General features: G+C 39.1%; 1 protein-coding gene across 4 annotated transcripts in view; it reads right to left on the bottom strand.

Annotated features, from left to right (window-relative positions):
• Positions 1-20,067, bottom strand: part of dpp6a (dipeptidyl-peptidase 6a) — a 673,440-nt gene that overhangs the window by 195,772 nt on the left and 457,601 nt on the right. The window lies entirely within an intron of this gene.

Below are 20,067 nucleotides of genomic sequence, written 5' to 3'. Positions count from 1 at the left end.
AATTGGCTGACAGGTTCTTTTTAGAGGGCAGCCTGGTGATTTTTCCTCTGAAAGGAGCGATAGTCTCTTGGCTAATGGCAACTTCAGCTCTTGGGCTTGATGTGAAAACCACAGTGCTCTCTTAACACAGTGCTGGAAAAGTTCTGACTGTTCCTACCTCCAGCAGTGCTTGGGTTCATTATCTCGGCCGTACCGCTGTGCTCAGGGCCCAAAGATCGCCTCCATCAGGCCACCTCTGTTTGACATTACCTCTCATTTGTTCGGCACACGGCACGAGTGCACCAACTTACCGCCACATCAATACATAGATAGACTGAACACGCAGCGGAGTGAAAAAGCGTTTTAAATCACACGCATTGGAAAGGAATGCGCCAGCACAGCTTTGCATTAAATGACAGCCCCATAAGGTGAGAATGAACACCAGAATGTATTCAGTGTGTTTGACAGAGAAAGCGGGGAAGAATCTATCAACTCACTCGCACTTCATCTCGCTCCGACTAATATTATGCTGTCACTTTGACTCGTGTACGTGTGCGGGTTCAAGCGCGGGCTGGGTGCAATTCTCCAGCGCCGCAGAGGAGGGGGAAAAAGGGAGAACATGGAAGTAAACACAATCAGGCGTCCCTCCAGGCTCTGCTTTAGACCAATTGAATGTTTTATTATTAAAATGGGCTTTGTGCATTTACAGCTGATGCCAGCACTAACCTGATTTATTTAGTCATAATTCTGCACATCAGATATGATCACAGAGTGCTTTCGTCTACTATATGTCTCATTTCATATGCATTGGAAGATGCAGAAAAGGCAATATCTGATTTGTACCATTTTGCTGTCAGGATGAGCAGTATTATACATCCTAAATGGGAAGACTGCAGGAGAGCAAACATCAGAAAGCCACAGAAATATACTGTTTGAAACCAACATAGCCTTGTGGACTATTGTCTGATCAGTCTGGTCCACTCTCCATCTTATTCTGTCGCCCATTTGGAGGGAATGGGCTGTCTGACTGATTTGTCAAACAGCCAACCAAAGTTTAATTTTCAATGTGATATTTAAAGAGTTAGTTCACCCAAAAAATTAAAATTCTGTCAATAATTACTTACCCTAATGTTGTTCGACACACCTAAGACCTCTTCAGAACACAAACAAAGATATTTTTGTTGAAATTTGATGGCTCAGACAGGCTTTCATTGACACCAATGTCATTTACTCTCTCAAGACCCATAAAAGGCACTAAAGACGTCCTTAAAAAGTCCATCTCACTACAGTTGCTCTACAATAATTTCATGAAGCGACGAGAATAGTTTTTGTGCGCAAGAAAACAACAACTAAATAATGACATATAGGTCTCTATTTTAACGATCTGAAACGCAAGTGTCAAAGCGCGAAGCGCAAGTAACTTTGAGGGCGGGTCTCGGCGCTGTTTCTATTTTCCCGGCGGGATAAATGGCTCTTGCGCCCGGCGCAAATCTGAAATGGGTTGGTCTGAAGAAGCTTCATTATCCATAGGTGTGGTTTGGGTGTAACGTGAATAAACCAATCAGAGTGGCATCCAAAATTCCCTTTGAAAGCAGGTGCGCAAGTTCCGTTATGGATTGCTATTATTATGGCGTATTTACCAGGCGCACGCCAGGAGCGGTTCACAGCCGACGTGACTGATGTTCTTGTAAGAGCAGTGAAAGACAGAGAAGTTGTGTTGTATGGGGATGGGAGAAACCCACCCAAAATAGCGTCGGTTAAACGTTTTTTTCAGTTTTTCAGTCGGTTTTTTTTCCTGGTTCTTGACGGACAAACCAATTTGTCAGATGTCCTTATATACATATATGTCTTGCCACTATTGGGCAAACGGGTCTGATCCTTAATTACTACAATTAGCCTGAATAATTTGCAAGCTAGATTTATGCCTATTTTTTTCACATCTTCGTGGCACACCACAATGATTTCCGTCATCTCATGTGTTAATATTTTTTTAGTGTAACAATTGATTTTGCAAAAATAACTGTTGCATCTGTGTAGATTACATGAGCAAAGTGTATGCGCGTTGTGCACGCTATACATTATGGTCAAGCATGCGCCCTTAAAATAGCATAATGAACAACGCGCAACGCGCCACTGACTTTAGACTAGTTTTTTTTCTGGTCAGTGGCACAATTGTTTAATGGAACAGCAAAATAGCACCAGGAATTGTTTGCGCCGGAACACGCCTCCTTTTTTGCGCTGAACCGCACAGGGAGCGCAAGTTCATTCACTAGTTTAGCGACGTGCTTCTGTGGAGGGAAAAGCGCGCTTTGCGCGGGTGCAAAATAGGAATGACACATGCGTCGGTGTACAAAGTCAATTGCGCTGGGTGCAAGATAGGGCCCATAGTGATGGGTCGATTTCAAAACAAAGATTCGAACGGTTATGAATCAGTATATCGATTCAGGATTCGGATGTTGATTCATAACCGTTCAAATCTTTGTTTTGAAATCAAAAACTATTCTTGTCGCTTCAAAAAATTATTGTAGAGCCACTGTAGTGAGATTGGCTTTGTAATGACGTCTTTAGTGCCTTTTATGGGTCTTGAGAGAGGAAATGACATTGGTGTCAATGAAGGCCTGTCTGAGCCATCGGAATTCAACAAAAATATCTTCAGATGGAAGATAAACGGAGGTCTTAGGGGTGTTGTACAACATTAGGGTAAGTAATTAATGACAGAATTTACATTGTTGGGTGAACTAACCCTTTAAGAGTGACTAAATGTTAATTTGGACTGAGAGCAGAATAGTAAGTTGCATTTGAGGATCTCACTTATTTACTACTGTCTTTGCAACAGCTTTTCCGCATGACAATCAAATTGTTCAATATTACTGGATACAGCTTTTATAAATATAGATACAGCACCCAAGCAATTTCTAGGCAAATTGTTTTAAAGCCGAGCATAACTAGAAGAAATTTCAGATATGTCCAGGATTTCCATGGCCATGGGAACCTAAGGGCGTTTTCACACATGAAAGTCCGCACCAAGGTCCGAACCAAAGTTTGTGTTTGGACATTTGGTTCTTTTTGGTTTGCTTTCACATTGCGGTTATGTCAGCGCACCAAAGAACTTTACATGACGCACTGGCGTCCTGTCGTCATCATCTATGTGGGCTGCATCTTAACATTGATTGGTTTGTTAGCGGACGTGTGTCTGATGTCAGTGTGTTGTCAATTCAGCGGCTAACTTTGACAAGAATGAATGAACAGACGCATCGTTGCCAATACTGTTAATATTATGGCATTACTATCTGCAGCACCCACTATACTCGAGGCAAATTCACCAAATGAATGTCCTCGTTGAGCAAACATTTTATCAGCACCGACAGAAAAGGAGGAGCTCCTAGAAGATAGGCTTTTTAGCCAAACAATGTATTTTATTTTATAGTTATGTTTAAATATTATAATGTTATTTTTAATTTTCATCTAGGCTATATTGATTATGACACGTGCACAGATGTGCAATATATGTCAAAGACATCGAGTCAGAAATCACCACTTCATTAAGATTTGTTTTGTAGAAAGCTTTGTATTTTGTATCTTAATTTTAATAAATGTTTCATCATTTGCCTGAATTTAATAAATAAGCTTAAATAAATAATATAGCAGACATCCCGTGACGGAGTGATCATTTGCGCTGCACATGAACTGGAGCGGTCTCATAAATAAACCGAAACTCATATAGTCAAGCAGAGCACGATGTTCACGCGAGCTGACTACACAAGCGGTTCTGCTGCGCGCTCCATCACTGCATGTGCTGTGAGTTTAATCTGTGTTTTTTCACTAATCCTACACCAGTACTTCCTGTAAATGGTCTGAAAGTCCGAACTTCACACCTACCTTGTTTGGTCCGGATTTTCGGACTTTTCAGTTTGGTACGAACCAAAATTACAGGTGTGAAACCTCCCTCGGACCATGGTCCGGACCAAACAGACGAAATTTGGTCCGACGTCAAGAGGTAGTCTCGGTCCGGACCAAACTGAACAAAGGTTCGGTTCGTTTCTTGTGTGAAAGCATTTTCTGTATAGTTCGGACTTTCAGACCGTTTACAGGAAGTTCTGGTGTAGGATTAGTGAAAAAACACAGATTAAACTCACAGCACATGTAAGCAGCAGTGATCGCGCAGCATTTTAACCAGAACCGCTTGTGTACTCATGTCAGCTCGCGTGAACAGCGTGCTCTGCTTGACTATATGAGTTTCAGTTTAGTTATGAGACCGCTCCAGTTCATGTGCAACACAAATGATCACTCCGTCACGGGATGTCTGCTATATTATTTATTTAAGCTTATTTATTAAATTCAGGCAAATGATGAAACATTTATTAAAATTAAGATACAAAATAAAGCTTTCTACAAAACAAATCTAATGAAGTGGTCAAAATTATTTCTGACTTGATGTCTTTGCACATCTGTGCACGTTTCATAATCAATATAGCCTAGATGAAATGTAAAAATAACATTATAATATATTTAAACATAACTAGGCTATAAAATAAAATACATTGTTTGGTTAAAAAGCCTATCTTCTAGGAGCTCCTCCTTTCCTGTCGGCGCCGATAAAATGTTTGCACAACGAGGACGTTCATTTGGTGAATTTGCCTCGAGTATAGTTGGTGCTGCAGATAGTAATGCCATAATATTAACATTATTGGCAACGATGCGTCTGTTCATTCATTCTTGTCAAAGTTAGCCGCTGAATTGACAACACACTGACGTCAGACGCACGCGCTAACAAACCAATCAATGTTAAGATGCAGCCCTCATAGATGATGACGACAGGACGCCAGTGCGTCATGTAAAGTTCTTTGGTGCGCTAACATAACTGCAATGTGAAAGCAAACCAAATAGAACCAAATGTCCAAACACAAACTTTGGTTCGGACCTTGGTGCGGACTTTCAGGTGTGAAAACGCCCTAAGTCTCAACAAAGATTTGAGGCCATAACCTTATAGCAAACGTTAGGTAATCCAGTGTCTAAGAAGTAGTTGGAACTATAGCAGGAGATAGTATATTGCTCCCAAGATAAAACGGTCATTGAAATTACGCAGAATTTTTTGACCATTTATAATGAAATAATACATTCAAAATGATATTCAAATTTCACATGAATAGAATACGCCTATTCTGTGATTTTTATCTAGTTATCATTAGTTTCCCTTGTTTATTAGTTATTGCACCTGTTCTGTTTTTACATTTATTATGTTGTATTTAAGCCCTCAGTTCTATCAGTTCATAGTTTGGTCTCTTCAATGTTTTGTCTAGTAGCTTTGTTTTTTCTTGTGTATGTTCTTCTAAGTTATTAAATTTTTTTCCCTCGGATCTCATGTGCCATGAGTGTTATAAAGTTAAAAAAGGTAACATGACAGAATACAGAACCTAGAAGAGATTGTTTTTGTGGTGTTTTTCTTTCTTTTTTCTTCTCCAATGGACCTACCTGCCGTCCAAATACTCTGGCTGGAGCAAAAATGTTGTTTACTGGAGGAAAATACAAGGCAATCTTAGGTCTGGCATGTCTAACTCACTATCTGGACCACTCACTCTGCATATTTTACCACACCAACCTCAAAGAGCAGTCCAAGGCATGTCTTTCTAGTGAATGGTCCCAGAGATGATTTTGCCACATTTGTGGAGTGAGTGCTGGTGAACAACTGATCTGATTTCACCATCTGCCCAGTGAAGGACCTAACCAGCTCCACTACAGACCCAGAGCCCAGCCAGCCATCACCAAGCTAGAGCCCACCACAAACAGAGAGCCAGAGCCTGCCACAATGAAAAGGCCAGAGTTGAGGACTGAGCAAGCCATCACCCCAGAGCCCATGACTCAAAAAATGGTGCGTGACGGCAACATCCTGTTCCGCCGGGGGATGAGTAGTGAAGTTTGAGGAAGACCCCGCTCACACTCCCATCCCTGTGGGTCTTCTTCAACTGACTTCCTTATTATATGTTGACCTAGAAGAGGATGTTTACCTGAGACGTGGTTCCCACTGGTCATGTCTAGCTCAAAGTCTCCTGCGTCCCCGCTGTTTCTGACCAGCTTGAAGTCCCCTGTGTCTCTAGAGTTCCCACCCAGCCTCCCTCTCCCATCTCTTCCAAAGTCAGCCAGTTCGTCGACCCCACCTCCACTGTTTCCATTCAGCCTCTTGGCTCCTCCTTTGACTCCACTATACTGTGTGGATTTGCCGTAGGTCTGCCAGTCTCCAGATCAGCTTAGAAGGATCCCCTGGCTCCCCCTTCAGGCCTCGACCCCATCACTTTATCACGGCCTGTTGGCTTCGCCTTTGCTCCTCCCTCTCTCGGCTCAATCTAGGACCTTTGGTCTTATGAACCCAATAAGCTCCCTTGTCCCTCCAACTGCGCCTTGGTCAGAAGTCATTTTGCCTACACCATGGATTTTTGAGCTGTCCCCTGCACTCCACCTCTCCAACCCTTTGTCTCCACCTCGGCCCTCGGACACACTAGCTCTACCTCAGCTCTCTGGCACCCTGGCTACACCTTGGACAGTCGTCACTGCAGCTCTACCTCGGCCTCTAGGACAAATCAGTGTCGCCCGGTCTCGCTAGTTAAGTGCCTGCGTCCAGGTCTCCACATCCATCGGCTCTATCTCCGTCCATCATCCCGGAGGCAAATCTCCACTATGGCTTCTCCTTCTGCAAAGGCTTTCATCCTAGCTGTGGTCTGGGTCCCTGCCTGGTAACTCCAGCTCTTGGCTCCTCCCACCATCATCGTTGCCCTGGTCTCTCTCCACCCTCCCTCTTCAGTTGGGCATACTGTAATGTGTATATTCTGTTATGTTCTTTTTTGGTGTGTGTTTTGCCTAAATTCCCAGTTATTGTTTGTTTCCCTGGTTGTTGATTAGTTCCTTCACCTGTTCAGTTTTACATTCATTACTTTCCCTTTGTATTTTGCCCTCAGTTCTTTTAGGTCATCGTTCAGTCTTGTGAATGTTTTAGTGCAGTAGCTTTGTTTTTTTGTTGTTTTTTTCTCCTGTATGTTCTACTGAGTTATTAAAGATTGTTCCCTCAAATCTCCTGTCGTGTGGGTTATGAAGGCACACAATAACGTAACACAAATATAGACCGAAATATCAGGGTGAAACAGCTGAGCTAATCTCATTATGAAGAAAACAAGCCCAATTAACAGTTGAAACTGGTTATTGTAATCTTTACTTAATTTTGCATATTTTATTATTTCTCTTTAAGAAAGAGAAATACTTAATATTTAAATTGTACTATATATTTCTAAAAGTAAAACATTATGACTAAGGTTATCAAAATTAATGTGTTAATTACGCGAAAATGCAAATTCATTTTAACAGCACTAAATGTATTAATGCGCAACTAACAGAGTGCAAATTTTCTATTTGATCCATGGCGTAGCCCGCAGTTGGAGAAATCGAGATAAGCCATAGACGTAAAGGATACAGCAGCAAACATTTAAAGGGTTAACGATAAAATTACTAACCAAAAGCACTTATTGCCTACAAGCTACCATATTTTTTCTTTAATTTTTATTACACTCCAGGTCAAGTGGGTTTTTACACTGAGCACATTCTTTGCAGTCCGAGCGTAATGCATAAATGCACTGCAAGCTCACTCTCACTCATATCCAAAGTAAATCATTAACACCATCACCAGTTACAGTGCATGTGTTTTATTGCACTAAATACCTGTATATTACGATCGGCTAAAACGAATACGCAGCAGGTTACTTTTCCGAACAAGAGCGCTCCGAAATCTGTGTTTCTCACAATGTTCATGTGAATCGCGGCACAGTTCGGCACACACACGAAATACCGGCAGTTCAATAGATAGTGTGCGCATTTCTTAAAGGGGCCACACTATATTCCTACTCGTGGAATATGGAGCTCCTCCAGGTATGGTGTGTTACTGGTGCAATGTTTCATACGAACTGTGCCCTGTTCTGAACTAAACTGCCAGTGTGAAAACGCCCTTTATTTAAATTCTTAAAATGAGAGAAATCACTGCTTATTCTGAAATTTTAAGCAAGGCTTAAGAGACATGAACAAGTTCTTTGATAAACATCTATGACCTTTGATACATGTCTAGTCTTCATGCTGTATCAATGATTATTATTCACTAATAACATATAAAGCATGCATATTTGTCCATACCCATGTTGATTAAAGTGTTAAAAACGTAATTTAAACTTATTTTAAGATATATACAACTGATAAAAATGTGCGATTAAATATTTTAATCGATTGACAGCCCTAATTATGACTTTTTATTATTTTGCAACAAAGCACATGGATTATTCAGACATTTCGGCAATCAGCTTTCATCAGTGAATTACCACGATGATAATGATGATGATGATGATGATGATGATGATGATTCACTGAATAATGAAGGCTGATTATGAAAATATCTGAATGATCCATATGTGCTTTGTTGCAAAAAATATGTATATAATATTTATAAAAAGACACAATAGAGTGCAGATCTTTTGTTCATTTCATTTGTAAGCATTGATATTTCCACAGATTCTGTATTTTTTTAACAGTAAAACATTCAAATGATATAATAAAAAGGATCCCTGCATGACTGTGCGACTGAACCAGTAAAAGGCAGAAGGCCTAATAAAAAGGCAAAAAGCAAAAACAAACAAAAAGATATCCTGAGAAGCACTCTGTATCAGAAATTGTAAAAATGACTGTTTCCTGGTGGGCCGATAAAAACTGCATCAGAAATTGCATAAAAGCGAGGCAATCTGATAGGAGCCAATGTTTTTTGTGGATTTCGCATCAGGCGGTCCACGAGCGGCCATGTGTGCCCTGAGGCTGATACTAGAAAGCATTTAAATGTGAGCAGAAAAAAGAAGTTAGTGAATAAACCAAAATATTACAAACAACAGCAATCGACTAGGCAATCACGATATAATAATCCTTGCCAATGAGTTCAGTCAAGTGAGTTTCAAAGGGTAAAAACAAAAGAAAGGTATTGGATGTATATTCAAGCTGGTGTGTCTATGTTGGAGCTGACAGGGCAGATTTTTTTGCATGGTGCAAAGAGGAGAAATGAGCCCAGCTGGAAGATTCTCCGCCTAGTTGCTTGCTCTAGAGAGGCTGCAGTGTGCCTGGACTGTTTACTGTTAAAGGTGAGCCGCCCACCATTGCAGCTAGATTAATATTCATCACTGTAAACGTGCAATTTATTAGTACACTGATAATCACTCAAACAAAAAACAAAGCTCAGTAAAGATCTTATCTTTACTTTTTTATTAACACATTTTCTGAAAATATAAGTGATAGATATTGTAGTAGTCTTCAAAATCAAAACAGGTATTATTAAAATATTGTTTTTCAGGTATTCCATACATACATAAAACGTATAAACCATGCATACTGTGCAGAATAATCAGGTGTATAGTAAGGATGCACAATAATAATAATAATACAAAAAAATGTCATAACCAACAAATGACAAAAAAATATATATAATCAAACTATAACAAAAAATAAGTAATTTTAGAAAAAGGATTTGGTGCAAACCCATTTCTAAAATCTAAACATTTAGTGAAGTACATAATTTAGTGGGGAAGAACAGAAGTGAATTTAAGTGTAGTGCTAATCTGGTAAAATGTTAACAAACAAATCAAATGACTATTAAAATTATATATATACAGTATTGTTCAAAATAATAGCAGTACAATGTGACTAACCAGAATAATCAAGGTTTTTTGTATTTTTTTATTGCTACGTGGCAAACAAGTTACCAGTAGGTTCAGTAGATTCTCAGAAAACAAACAAGACCCAGCATTCATGATATGCACGCTCTTAAGGCTGTTCAATTGGGCAATTAGTTGAAAGGGGAGTGTTCAAAAAAATAGCAGTGTCTACCTTTGACTGTACAAACTCAAAACTATTTTGTACAAACATTTTTTTTTTCTTTTTTCTGGGATTTAGCAATCCTGTGAATCACTAAACTAATATTTAGTTGTATGACCACAGTTTTTTAAAACTGCTTGACATCTGTGTTGCATGGAGTCAACCAACTTGTGGCACCTCTCAGCTGTTATTCCACTCCATGATTCTTTAACAACATTCCACAATTCATTCACATTTCTTGGTTTTGCTTCAGAAACAGCATTTTTGATATCACCCCACAAGTTCTCAATTGGATTAAGGTCTGGAGATTGGGCTGGCCACTCCATAACATTAACTTTGTTGGTTTGGAACCAAGACTTTGCCTGTTTACTAGTGTGTTTTGGGTCATTGTCTTGTTGAAACAACCATTTCAAGGGCATGTCCTCTTCAGCATAGGGCAACATGACCTCTTCAAGTATTTTAACATATGCAAACTAATCCAGGATCCCTGGTATGCGATAAATAGGCCCAACACCATAGTAGGAGAAACATGCCCATATCATGATGCTTGCACCTCCATGCTTCACTGTCTTCACTGTGTACTGTGGCTTGAATTCAGAGTTTGGGGGTCGTCTCACAAACTGCCCGTGGCCCTTGGACCCAAAAAGAACAATTTTACTCTCATCAGTCCACAAAATGTTCCTCCATTTCTCTTTAGGCCAGTTGATGTGTTCTTTGGCAAATTGTAACCTCTTCTGCACATGCCTTTTTTTTAACAGAGGGACTTTGCGGGGGATTCTTGAAAATAGATTAGCTTCACACAGACGTCTTCTAACTGTCACAGTACTTACAGGTAACTCCAGACTGTCTTTGATCATCCTGGAGGTGATCATTGGCTGAGCCTTTGCCATTCTGGTTATTCTTCTATCCATTTTGATGGTTGTCTTCCATTTTCTTCCACGTCTCTCTGGTTTTGCTCTCCATTTTAAGGCATTGGAGATCATTTTAGCTGAACAGCCTATCATTTTTTGCACCTCTTTATAGGTTTTCCCCTCTCTAATCAACTTTTTAATCAAAGTAGCTGTTCTTCTGAACAATGTCTTGAACGACCCATTTTCCTCAGCTTTCAAATGCATGTTCAACAAGTGTTGGCTTCATCCTTAAATAGGGGCCACCTGATTCACACCTGTTTCTTTACAAAATTGATGACCTCAGTGATTGAATGCCACACTGCTATTTTTTTGAACACACCCCTTTCAACTAATTGCCCAATTGAACAGCCTTAAGAGCGTGCATATCATGAATGCTGGGTCTTGTTTGTTTTCTGAGAATCTACTGAACCTACTGGTAACTTGTTTGCCACGTAGCAATAAAAAAATACAAAAAACCTTGATTATTCTGGTTAGTCACATTGTACTGCTATTATTTTGAACAAGACTGTATATTATATAATTAAAAGAGGCAATATACATAATATATATAAAGAGGTAAGATATTTATTAATATATAAATCTAATATATATAATTTATATTTATATATAGATATAAAATACTATATATGAAAACAATACATTTATAATAATATAAAATTAAAATATATTAATTTTAAATGTGTTGCACAGCTTTTTAATGGGGCAACCAGATGTGATCTGACAGAGCAAGATATGCTGTTAATAATCTTTCAGTGCACAAAACTATCATAATATGATAGGCTCCAATACAGAAATGCACATGCGCATCCTGGGTGCAGAATGATGAGCTTAAATCAACATGGAGTCACATAATTCTGTGCTCTGTATTCAAAAGTTCAGGGCTCAAAGAGAAAACATGTTGTGTGAACAAATTCTAATGTATTATATCTATTCAGCAAGATAACTCCAGCAAGATAAAGTCATGTCATGCAAATCTACAGACTCTTATCTACAGATCAAATATAATAATAGGAATATTGAATCATCTCGAAAAGAGTTTTACCGTGCTGACTGTCATCTCCGAACAAGAAACACTGTTTGAATGCTGAACGGAGATGAAAGAGTGAGAATGCGTGATATAAAGTCACGTGATCAAATCTCACAAGTCTGACTTTATATCACACAATTCTTACTTTAAAACACACTATTCTGACTTTATATCTCACAATTCTTACTTTAAAACACACTATTCTGACTTTATATCTCACAATTCTTACTTTAAAACACACTAATCTGACTTTATATCTCACAATTCTGACTTTGGGTTCTATCATAAATCCAGCGCAATGGGGTGCCAGCTGGGATGAAAGTGTTTTTTGCTAGTTATAACCCAGCGCAGTTATTCATGTCCTGGACCAGGCTGTTTAAATAGCAAATACATTTGCGCCCATTTGTGCGTCCATGGGTGTGCTGGTCTGAAAACGAGGCATGTTCAGGCGGGTTGTTGGCGCATTGGTATTTTGAGACAACTGAAAATGACAGCAAAAAAAATATTGTACATATTTATTATTCCAACTGAAACCTGGTCTAAAGTGCAATATTTTTGTGTTATTTAAAGGGCGTTAGTAATGGCGAGTAACTATAGTCAGGTGCAAAACGCACATACACTCTGCTTATTACACACAAATGGACTTGCAGCAGCACACAAACATGACAAATATGAAAAAAATTACGGATTACATTTTAAAAGATTATTATTGTGTACATAAACGTAGGTGTGGCAAGCAGCGAGGCGAGGGACTGTGAGAGTGGGCTGGTGACGAGTGATAATGAGCGCCAGCTGCGCGACACACCGGTCTCGTCTCACCACCGCGGAGTGACGGGAGTATAAAAGGAGAAGCAAAGACAGTGGAAGACGAGAGAGGACCAGGCCCTGGTCTTCATGTTGAGTTTTGTTATGTGTGTATGGGCAGTCGTCCGTGAGGGGCTGCCCGCGGTTTACTTTCGATTTGTTTATTTACTTGAGTAAAGTCTTTGTTGAACGTTTGTAGGTTCCCGCCTCCTTCCTTCCCATTTCTATGAACTTTATTACAGTAGGGATTTTTATGTTTATGTACACAATCTTTTACAATTGAATCCTTTAACGAGCAAGCAGACGTCATTGGATGAGCAGATCAGTTTCCTCACTAGAGTGCAAATGCAAGTGGCTTTTATAGGGAATGGGAGATTAGACTATGATTAGTTTATTGCACGTTACGCAAAAAAAAACAAAAAAAAAAACATGACTCATTAAAGGGGGGGTGAAACACTCAGTTTCAGTCAATCTCCTGTCAATCTTGAGTACCTATAGAGTAGTATTGCATCCTTCATATATTTTCGAAAAGTCTTTAGTTTTATTATATTTATAAAAGAAATATGGGCTGTTCAGAGTCTTTCCGGAAAAAAACGAGCGCCTGGAGGCGTATCGAGCGGGCGGAGCTAAAGAATGACGAGAGTGCAAAGCGGTGACTTCCTCAAGCGTGAAGAAACCCTTGCTATCGATCTCAGCTAATAGATATATGATCCAGAATCAGATCAGGAGGCTGAAATAAATGGAACAGGAGAAACAGCAACAGCAGCACGTCCGTCTCTGTGGTATGTACTGTTTTTAGTGGCCTGTCAACATTTGTGTGTGTTTACTCGCTTGTTTTTGAGGACATGATTCGGTTTACGGACTATTGTATGCGACTAAACCTTAGCAGTAGCAAGCAAAACGGTTTTGCACGTCAGACTAGTGTAACGTTATACATAGAACAACAATAGAGTCCGTTAGCTCATTTGAATGATGAAGCACGCGATCGTGTCGTTTACTGATGTTTACTCACGCGACGATAGCCAACAGCTCAGACATTTGAAGCAGTTTTACTCACCGGCAGCTTTCAAAGCAGGACCGAACCTTTATCGCTGGGACCGCTCCGTCAAAAACACACTTCTTTGGTATGATTTGGTAAAGTCCTGACAGCAGTGAACGATGGAGATCCACTTTTGCGACGCGACTGAAGCGAAGTGTTGTGAAGCTTGCCTTCATTTCTGCGTTCAAATCGGTTCAAATGCAGCGCTGCCTTCCCGGAATGCTGTGCTGAAGCGTTGAAGTCACTTGATGTCACCCATAGGAATACTGTAAAGTGGAGTGCAGCGCCTGGATCGACTGGATCTGCACCTGAGAGAGTGTTTATGGGCGTGCATTTCCTCTCTCGCTCTAGTCACACGTGCACGCACCCTTCCGGGAGAAGAGCCTGTATGGCCCATACAAGGACCTTCCGCTCTATTAACGTCAAGCTGACCCATACTCAAAAAAAACTCTCCGAAACTTGTGAGAAACTGGAAGGAGTATTTTTGACACAGAAATACTCCATCAAACGTCCAACATTAGTTTTTGAAACTTTGTCTATGTTTAGGATGGGAATCCAAGTCTTCAACAGTGTAAAAAGCTGAGTATGCATGAAACAGCATTCCCCCCCCCCCCCCCCCCCCCCCTTTAAGAGACTAGGTACCATTTTGGACCATGTGCCGGGCATAACGACCATCTTTCCCGTCGTTAAAATAGCAAAAATTTGGACATACCATGCGCTCAAAATAGGGCCTATTATATCATGCAATTCTGACTTAATAACAAGTTTATTTCTCAGAATTGTGAGATAAAAAGTCGCAATTATCTTTTAAAATGTTTATGGAACCCTTTGCATAATATTAGAGTGGTGATGAATCTCTCCCAGAAATCCACTGCCAAGAAATGGCAAAAATAAGGAGCATGTAACGGAGCAAATAAGAAAATGAGGACAATTCCAGCATTAATTAAAGAGCAGCAAGAGCTTTCATAAGATGTGGAAATGGGAGATGATCTCCACTTCAAAGTCAGAATGGCTGAATGAAAGAACCTTTTGTTGGTTAAGGAGATCATAGTGTTATCTGTAAGACTGTAGGTCTAGCATACTGCAGAGTTCACATGCACTGCTCTTTGTTTGACAGACCTGTCGATCTTTCTTGTCAGCCCTTCGGCCCAAAGTTAATGAAACGATTAAAAGGAAATGGGGACCTTCCGGTTCAGTGTATGATTCATTATTTTTCTTAATATATGCCGCTTCATTGATGTGGAGCAGAAGAAGAGAGTTTTATTTTCATCATTTGCTGACGTGAAAATGCAACTTGAATGCTGAGGCAGGAACATTATTAAAGGGCATTTGTATTTTTGATGCATTGACTACGTTTTCATTGAATCTTGATATGCACACAGGATTGTCTATGTACTCTGACAATGTTAGTATTCATGAGAGAGGCTGGTGTAACTGACCCAATTCACTGCTGTCAGCTTAGATATCAGCAACATATTTAAGAGGCGTTTAAAGAGAACTTTTTTTTTTTTTGGAGGGGGGGGGGGGGGGCAATCCTTTGGCATTCGCACTGAAAAATTCCTGGAGAGTCTGAAGGTGACTTGGCTGATCTCTACGCACAAGGAAAGTGCAATTTCTGTAACAACAGGACAGAGAAGCGAAAATAACTCGGGGAAGGTTATCTGACAGACCCCCCGCTATGGTGCCACGGAGTGCAACTGTTCCTAAGAGATTTGTGGAAAAGTAGTCCTTCCTGAAGAAAAAAAAGGAGTTTCCATCAAACCCTCAGAGAAATGAGCTCCTCTGACATGTCCAATTGGATGTCATTGTGTCAATCAAGCGTCAGTCTTCAGTGAGAAATGTTTTCTCTAAAAAACATAATAATAAAGCAGGCATAAAAGAAGACCTGACCCAGATTTCCAGTCAAAGCACTGATCGAGCCCTATCATATCAACCAATCCGTTGCATGAAAGAGAGTTACATGTCACAGCGAGACAAGAGCAGAGATTGAGAAAAAACACTCGGGCAAGAGGAAATCCAGAGAAACATCATTGATAGAGTGTGGTGGGGTGTCAGGAGCATTTTGTATCTGGCAGTGTGGATAACACGAAACTGTCCATCAGCGGGGCAGAGGGGAGGAGGATGAACTGACAGGGACTCTATTACTATGACCTCCTCCTGGGACTCCTGGGAAGGGCCATGCTTTTAAAGTTGAAATTATCTTTAGAAAAAAAGCTTGTGTAACTAGCAGGAGGTTCGAGATTTACCCAAAACATAAATATAATAAATAAAAACATTATACAGTGTATTATAAATATTAATATTTAATAGCAGATGAAAATGTCCCTCGACAAAATATCTTACTCTTGACAAGTTTACCTCGAGCATTTGCATCTAAATTGGTATACTGGTCCAGATGGAGCAATTTTAAGTGATAGAAATAAATAAATGCTTTAAAAATGGTTTAAAAATGTATTTTTTCAGAGCACCACTAAATCCCTAGAAATAAATAAATCTATAGATTTAATTGTTTGTTGTGCACTTCTGAATCTATCTATATATGCATCTCTCACTGAATCTCTCACTTCTCCTGCTCCTCTCACTGGGCCTGCTCTTCTCTCTTCTTCTCCTTGGCCCTATGCTCTTACTTTTCCTCATCCAGACATTACAGTGTTTGTCTTTTTCTGTTTCTGTTTCCGAAAACATCACTCCTCAAAGTCCTCCTTTTACTGTATAAGTGTCAATGTAATATAAATAAAAAAAAATAAAAAAAACCCTGCCACTAAGTCTAAGCCAGACTGGAATCAGCTGAAGGGGGATTCTGAAATTCACTGCCGCTTCAATATACCTGTATATATTTATCTCCTAATTAACTTCATAATCAAAACCTTAATCACTATTTATCTTCCTATATTATTATAATGATTCTTTCCAGTTATGATTTTGCTTTTAGTTTCTTGTTTTCTAAAGTGTATATTTCTGCCCTACAAAGGCAAAATACCTTAACTCACTGGAGTGTGGAACTGAGAAAAATGACTTTAAAGATTTTTTGTTGTCCAGCCAAATTAGTTATAGGTAGGACACTGGAAATCTGGCATTTAGATTTTTTAGTAATGACAATTCTCTACATACACTTTTTTTTTACTCAAACTTGACTTTTGACCCCTATTTTGAAGTTACTGCACTCTGCCTTTGTATTGTCTGCAAAAAATGAGGAGTCATGCCAAGGCAAAAGGCAGTAACTTCCATATTATCAATATTTGGTTGCTGATCACCATTTGCAAAATCAATATAGTAACACCTTTATAAAATCTAATGATCATGGCATTTATTTTGGATGATTTACAATTAATTATAGCCATCTTATTATTATTAAGGACACAATACCTCTAGTAAAGAGAATCTTCATTGATGTGCAGCAAAACTTACAGGTTGATAGGTGACACTGAATTATATGAACAAGATAAGATTATTTCTAATGAGTAAACATTTGCATATATAATGCAAAGATATAAAAAATAGAACAAATAAAAAATCTTGTAAAAATGCATGGGATTGGAATAAGATAAATAGCAAACAGTGCCGCTGGTCAATCAAGGGTTAAGTTTGGCTATCACGCTCTAATGACAGCGCTGACTGGATCGGATTGCCCATTCATAGGCTAAACAGAGTAATTATTTATTGCAATATGTTTTTAATGTTTTTATCTAGTAAAAAAAGATACAATAGGCTACATAGCTTAATTACTTTTACATCTTTGAATGAAAATCGCCTAGCCTAAAAGGACAACTTTTAGATTGATGTGAACGACGAGTAGGAATAATTCTCAGAATGCTTGTGGATTAAACATCCCCGATGACGTTCATTGCCATGGATTTCATCAGGTTTACAAGAAAAGGTAGGATATATGGATATAATTGCGAACTGTTACTAGCCGACTGATTGTATGCGTGAGCGCACGCTGTCACTGCATTCGAGTACACACACTCGTGCAGTGGGCAGCCCCAGACTGCCTGACAGCGCGCTGAGAGAATATTCTGCATTATGAAAACATGTATGACAGTACACAGGCTACACCGTAACTTAAACGCGGCAAACTTTAATAGACAGTAAAACAAAGGCGGAACACCATAACTGCATGTCGGTACCGTAACTTAATTTAGACGCATGGCTAAACAAAGGCAGAGTACCGTAACTCAGTTTGAGCGGTCTAAAACAAAGGCAAAGAGCGGTAACTGCTGTTACGGTTTTCTGCCTTGGTTTCTCCTGGACTTTTGGAAGTTACTGTTCAGACAATCCATAATTTTCTCGAAAAAACAACATAATTGACTAACGATATTTATCCACATGATAAAGGAGGTCTTGAAAGTCCCAAAAATGTCAATAACTCATTTTCGACCAAAAACGAAGTTACGGCCTTTTGCCTTTGCACGGCAGATTTGGTCTCTGAGGAGTGACTGAGGGTCTGGCCTAGAGATGTGTGATGTGTCACTAAACACTGGCGACAAGGTCATGTGTTTGTGATTTTGAGGTATCACACACCCCTAACATGTCAGGAGTGCAGTAACAGGGTTTGCTCACTTAGCCCAGCTTCCAGAGATGAAATATGGATTTGTCTTTCATTTAATTTATTATATTTTATTCCTTTTACTGAAACACTAAAGACTCAAGATGAATATTGCCTGTATTGTGTGTCCCTCTCACTGAAAGAAAGCACATGCTATCAGTATGTTTTGGTTATAACTGGAGCTTAATTAGCTCCAACCTTGGAGAGACAGTGTATCTGTGTATGTGTGCAATATTCTATGTTACAGATCAGTAAGGTGTACAATGGGCACCCTAAGAGATGGGTGGACTTGTTGTTCTGAGCCAGCTGGCGCCTGCACCAGATCTGGAAGGTCACTGCGGGCCTAATTCTAGGGTGAAAGCATCAACAAGTGACACGTCTATGGAAATGTGCATCAGATTAACTGACATGAGTGGAAATTTACCATGACTGTGCATGGTCTCTGAGCCAATCAGAACCATCCACATTGCAGTAATGACATGGATAAGACCTTTAAAACGGTATAACTGTTGGGACAATTGTATGTACGACAGGGCGAGGCAACGAGATGGTGAGAGAGGGAGCGTGGCCTACGAACTCCTTGTGAGACTTGAAGCTGGCTTCTGCTTTTGAAACTGCAAACTATTCTTAAGTAAATTTTTCTTTTAATTAATTGCAATCCTGACTCTGTCTTCATTTCTTCACTACTGGTCCTGGGTCATAAGCTGTTAACCCCTAACACAGCTGTGTGTCAATTATTAATTTTTTTGTTTATTATCAGCTGACTAGACATGTGCCGATTAATGCGATTTATCACGATAATGAATATGCACGATATTGTTATCGTGGGCACTTTAAAATATCGTAAATAATAATTTATTAACAATTTATAATTTTTTTATAATGCACTCAAGAATACTTTGCCCATCAACGGAATAAATGCTCAACACCGCTGTATTCTGCCACGCACTCAGATATAAACAAGTCCAACGTGTGTTTGCACATGACTGAAGGAGACGTGCTGCTGAAGTGCCGCTCAGTGACAGCAGAGGGCGCTGATGAACTGCAGAATGCAGCCGGTTACCCCGGAAACCAGCAAACAAACAAAAAAAACGCGTGTAGTTTTTAAAACAGCCATTCGTTTTTGTAATCTCAATGTTGTTCATCACAGCACCAAATACTTAATACTTAAAGACTTAATAGGCTATTTATTTTCAAATTTAAACATTTTTATGTTTTAATCTGGACTACAACATACCCTAATAATTAGAACTGTTCTAATTATTTGTTATTGTTCAGTAAAACTTTGAGATACGACTTCATTAGTTAACATGTTAATTCATTATTACCAAACTGACAATGAAAAATACTTATAAAGAATTAATCATTCTATGTTAATTTCTTAGTTACATTTTAATAACATTAAAATCAAAATAACTTTTTTAATGGACCTAAGATAAAACTAACAATGATCAGTATTTCTTAACTAACATTAACAAAAACATTATACTTTCTGTACCAAATGTAGCTATTGCTCAATCTTAGTTAATGCATCAAATAATGAGACCTTATTGTAATTTGTAAGCCTACCTGTTGTTCTTTATAGCCTAATTCTTTTGCACTTTAATCTGTTTGAAAATTGTACTTTTACAGCTCTGAAAAAAATCAAGAGACCACATAACATTGATTTCTCAAGAGGGGTCTCTTAATTTTTTTTCCAGAGCTGTATATATTTTTGGTGCATTATTGTATTTAAATATTCAGTTATTTTTGTTCTTACAAAAATAGTTCTTAAAGCTGTTATGCTATGGCAACACTTTTTTTTGCAACTTATTTCAATATCGTGATAATATCGTATATCGTGATAAAACTTCATCAATTAATCGCAACATGAAAA

Source organism: Pseudorasbora parva, chromosome 24, assembly GCF_024679245.1.
Source record: "Pseudorasbora parva isolate DD20220531a chromosome 24, ASM2467924v1, whole genome shotgun sequence".
NCBI lineage: Eukaryota > Metazoa > Chordata > Actinopteri > Cypriniformes > Gobionidae > Pseudorasbora > Pseudorasbora parva.
The sequence above is the reverse complement of the archived record's forward strand: the minus strand, read 5'-3'. Positions and strand labels throughout refer to the sequence as shown.